Source organism: Priapulus caudatus, unplaced genomic scaffold, assembly GCF_000485595.1.
Source record: "Priapulus caudatus unplaced genomic scaffold, Priapulus_caudatus-5.0.1 Scaffold1161, whole genome shotgun sequence".
Lineage (NCBI taxonomy): Eukaryota > Metazoa > Priapulida > Priapulimorpha > Priapulimorphida > Priapulidae > Priapulus > Priapulus caudatus.
Genome location: NW_014578222.1, coordinates 38,442 through 43,441, shown reverse-complemented (window position 1 = coordinate 43,441; position 5,000 = coordinate 38,442).

Here is a 5,000-nt window from a genome sequence, read left to right as displayed (position 1 = left end):
TGGTTCCAAGAAGTGAAAACAAGAGAGAAAGCGGCGCGAAGGGGAGACACGCGGGAAAGGCGAAACGGCGGGGAAACGGAAGGGGGAAACGGCGAGGCAGCTGTGTTTGTCTTATTGCAGTCTTATTGTAGTCGGGATTTGTGGTATGATTGGTATCAGTGCCTCGTAGTGCGCGCACGGTACTAGTAGTAGTACTACTACTAGTGTGGTATCAGGAGTCTATCAATATGATAGACTCCTGGTGGTATGTATAAGTATAATGTAGGATTTCTGTACGGAATGTATACTGTACGTCTGTAGCCTCAGTGTAGAGATAAATACGGTACGGTTACAGGCTACAGCGTGTTTGAAATATATCAGACTGAGACATTCATATAGTGTATTACTTTAGTATTAGTGTTCTGTATGCGTTATTAGCTGTATGTAGCTGTAGCTGTAGCTGTATGCTGTAGCTAGTATGTGTATGTAGCTGTATGCTGTATGCTGTAGCTAGTATGTGTATGTAGCTGTAGGCCTACACTGATTGTGATCATTATAGCGGTGAGTGTGCGCAGACACATCGGTTTGTGAGTGCGCTTGTAAACCCTCGCGTTACTATAGGCCTACGGTTTAAGCTAACGCTGACACTTGCAGGTTTTTCCTTAATAATTTTATATTCTCTCCGGGAATCGAGCTTCCGCATATTTTGTACACCAGATGGCGCCACCGAAAGTGACACCCCTCGTTAGACAGTTTATACAGTATAGCGAAGTGATCTGATATCCAAACTTATTTGTGATGTATAGACACTGGGGTTTAAATCGCCTGTAGTAATTATTAGTTCGTGTGTTACGGTGGCGTGATGGTCTTACGCGTCGAATCGCGCGCGACGATCGGAGCGAACGTGCCGCTGTCGCGGTGTTGGTAGATGTGTGACGCGAGGATATAGCAAGAGGTATATCTAATAAATAATAAACACTTCTAGTTCCACTTATTACTTCCTACTTGTCACTTTTCACTTCGTGACCGGCACACCCCTCCGTATCTCACTGGACAACCGGAACCCCCCCCCCTTTCTCGGCGCTCGGGTGTTTGGCTGCCTTGGCCTCGTCGCGATCCTAGTGATCCGAATCGGAAAAGACGGGGAGTAACGGCCCTGTCAGGGTGCGCGGCGACAACGGCAACCGTACTATACCACGGCCAATGGTAGTAGCCGAAGGGTTGTTCGCCAAGGGCAGAGAGAGGGCGAAATCCGTTACAGTGGTGCCGTGACCAGGATCGCGGCGTGGGCAGGGCGAGCAATGGAAGGGGGAGAGAAGAAGATATGGCGAAGTTTCGGAGGACAGTGTTAGAGATGGGGGACGAGGAGCGAGAGAGAGCGAGAGAGAGAGGGAGCGCGCGCGAGAGAGAGAGAGCGCGCGCGCGAGAGAGAGAGAGCGCGCGCGAGAGAGAGAGAGAGGGAGAGAGAGAAACAGAGCGCGCGAGAGGAAGAGAGAAAGAGCGCGCGAGAGAGAGAAAGCGCGCGAGAGAGAGAGAGCAAAAGAGAAAGCGCACGCGAAAAAGAGAGAGAGCGCGCGAGAGTGAGAAAGAGAGAGAGAGAGCGCGCGTGAGAGAGAGAGAGAGAGAGATAGCGCGAGAGAGAGAGATAGAGCGCGCGAGAGAGAGAGAGAGCGAGAGAAAGAGGGAGAGAGCAAGAGAGAGAGAAAGGGAGAGAGGGAGAGAACGAGAAAGCGAGAGAGAGAGAGGCAGAGAGCAAGAGAGAGAAGCAGAGAGAGCGAGAGAGCGAGAGAGAAACAGAGAAAGAGAAAGGGAGAGAGAAATAAGGAGAAAGAGAGAGAGAGAGTGAGAGAGAGAGAAGGGAAGAGGGAGAAAGAGAGAGAAAGAGAGAGAGCGCGAAAGAGAGAGCGTGCGAGAGAGAGAAAGAGAGAGAGAGCGAGAGCGCGCGAGAGACAGAAAGAACGTGAGAGCGAAAGACAGAGCGAGAGAGTGAGAGAGTGAGAGAGAGAGCGAGAGAACGAGAAAGAAAGAGCGAGAGAGCTCGCGAGCGAGAGAGAGAAAGAGAAAGAAAGAGAACGAGAGAGCGAGAGAGAGAAAGAGAGCGCGCGAGAGAAAGAGAGAAAGAGCGCGCGCGAGAGAGAGCAAGAGAGAGAGCGCGCACGAAAAAGAGAGAGCGCGCAAGAGTAAGAAAGAGAGAGAGAGAGCGCGCGCGTGAGAGAGAGAGAGAGAGAGCGCGAGAGAGAGATAGAGCGCGCACGAGNAAAGAGAGAGAGAGAGAGAGAGAGAGAGAGAGAGAGAGAGAGAGAGAGAGAGACAGAGAGAGCGAGAGAGAGAGAGCGCGCTAGAGAGAGAGAGAGCGCGCGCGCGCGAGAAAGAGAGAGAGCGCGCGAGAGAGAGAAAGAGCATGAGAGCAGGACAGAAAGAGCGAGAGAGCGAGAGAGGGAACGAGAGAGAGAGAGAGAGCGAGAGAGAAAGAGAGAGAGAGAGGGAGAGAGCGAGAGAGAGAGGGAGAGAGCGAGACAGAGAAGGGGAAAGAGCGAGAGAGAGAGAGAGAGAGAAAGAGAGCAAGAAAGAGAGGGAGAAAGAGAGCGAGAGAGAGCGAGAGAGGGAGAGAGAGAGCGAGAGTAAGAGAGTAAGAGAGCGAGAGAGCGATAGCGAGTGAGAACGAGGGAGAGAGCGAGATAGAGAATAAGATAGCGAGAGAGCCAGAGAGCGAGAGAGCGTGAGAGCGAAAGAGCGAGAGAGAGAGAAAGCGAAAGAGAGAGAGAAGGAGAGACAGAGAGAGAGAACGCGCGCGAGAGAGAGAAAGCGCGCAAGAGAGAAAGAGCGCGCGAGAGCGAGAGATAGGGCGAGAGAGAGAGAGCGCGAGAGAGAGAGAGGGAAAGAGAGGGAGAGCGAGAGAGCGAGAGAGAGAGAGCGAGAGAGAGAAAGGAAAAGAGAGAGAAAGGGAGAGAGGGAGAAAAGGAGAGAGGGAGAGAGGGAGGAAGAGAGAGAACGAGAGAGAGAGAGGAAGAGAGGTAGAGAGGGAGAAAGCGCGAGAGAGAGCCAGAGAGCGAGAGAGAAAGGGAGAGAGAGAGAGGAAGAAAGCGAGAGAGAGAGAGAGCGAGGGAGCGATAGAGAGAGGGAGAGAGCGGGAGAGCGAAAGGCAGAGAATGAGAGAGCGAGAGAGAGAAAGCGAGAGAGCGAGAGAGCGAGAGAGAGAGAGAGCGAGAGAGAGAGAGCGAGAGAGAAAGCGAGAGAGAGAGAGAGAGGGAGAGAGAGAAAGGGAGAGAAAGAGGGAGAGAGGAAAGAGAGAGATAGAGAGAGAAAGTGAAACAAAGGGGGAGAGAAAGAGAAAGAGAGCACGCGCGCGCGAGAGAGAGAGTGCGCTAGAGAAAAAGAGAGAATGCGCGCGCGCTGGAAAGAGAGAGAGAGAGAGAGAGAGACCGCGCGCGAGAAGGAGAGAGATAGAGAGAGAAAGAGAGAGCGTGCGCGAGAAAGAAAGAGAGAGAGGGAGAGAGGGAGAGAAGGAGAGAGCGATAGAGAGAGGCAGAGAGCAAGAGAGAGAGCGAGAGAGCGAGAGAGAGAGGAAGGGAGCGAGAGAGCGAGAAAAAGAGAGCGAGCGAAGCGAGAGAGAGAGAGCGAGAGAGCGAGAGAGCGACAGAGCGAGAGAGAGAGAGCGCGTCCGAAGGAGAGAGGAAGATAGCGAGAGAGAGAGAAGGAGAGAGCGAGAGAGAGAGAGCGCGCGAGAGAGAAAAACGAGCAAGTGAGAGAGGGAGAGAGAAATAGAGATAGAGGGAAAAAGAAAGAGAGAGGAGGAGAAGGAGAGAGAGAGAGAGAGAGAGAAAAATAGAGAGAGCGGGAGAGAGAGAGAGAGAGCGCGAAAAAGAGAGCGTGCGAGAGAGAGAGAGAGAGAGCGAGCGAGAGAGCGCGAGAGACAGGAAGAACGTGAGAGCGAAAGAGAGAGCGAGAGAGTGAGAGGGAGAGAGAGAGAGCGAGAGAGAGAGAGCAAGAGAGAGAGAGCGAGAGAGAGAGGGAGAGAGCGAGAGAAAAAGGGGAAGAGATCGAGAGAGAGAGGGAGAGAGCGAGAGAAAAAGGTGGAGAGAGCGAGAGAGAGATGGGGAGAGAGAGAGCAAGAAAGAGAGAGAGAAACAGAGCAAGAGAGGAAGAGAGGGAAAGAGCGAGAGAGCGAGAGCGAGAGCGAGAGAGCAAGAGAGCGAGAGAGAGAAAGGTAGAGAGCAAGATAGAGAGGAAGAGAGCAAGAAATCGAGAGAGCGAGAGAGCGAAAGAGAGAGCGGGAGAGCGAGAGAAAGAGCGCGCGCGAGAAAGAGAGAGCGATAGAATGAGAGAAGGAGCGAGAGAGCGAGAGAGCGAGAGAGCGAGAGAGCGAGAGAGAGAGCAAGAGAGCAAGAGAGCGAGAGAGAGAGAGGAAGAGAACGAGAGAAAGAGGGAGAGAGCGAGAGAGAGAGAGGGAGAGAGCGAAAGAGAGAGAAGGAGAGAGCGAGAAAGAGGGGGTAAGAGAGGGAGAGGGGCAGAGGGAGAGAAGATCAGAGAACAAGAGAGGAAGAAAGAGAGAAAGCGAGAGAGAGAGCCAGAGAGCGAACGAGAGAAGGAGAGAGCAAGAGAGAGAGAGAGGAAGAGAGTTAGAGATCAAAAGAGAGAGCGAGAGAAGCGAAAGAGAAAGCGAGTGAGCGAGAGAGAGAGAGAGAGCGAGAGAGCGAGAGAACGAGAGAGCGACAGAGAGAGAGCGAGAGAGAGAGAGAGAGAGAGGGGGCGACAGAGAGAGGGGGAAAGGGAGAGAAAGGGGGTGAAAGAGAGAGAGAGAGAGAGAGACAGAGAGGGAGAGAGCAAAGGGGAGAGAGAAAAAGAGAGAGAGAGAGTGAGAGGGAGATAGAGCGCGCGAGCGAGCGAGAGAGCAAGAGAGCGAGAGAGAGAGAGCGAGAGAGAGAGAGGGAAGAGAGCGAGAGAGCAAGAGAGAGCGAGCGAAGCGAAAGAAAGAGCGATAGAGAGAGAGGCAGAGAGGGAGAGAGCAAAGGGGAGAGAGA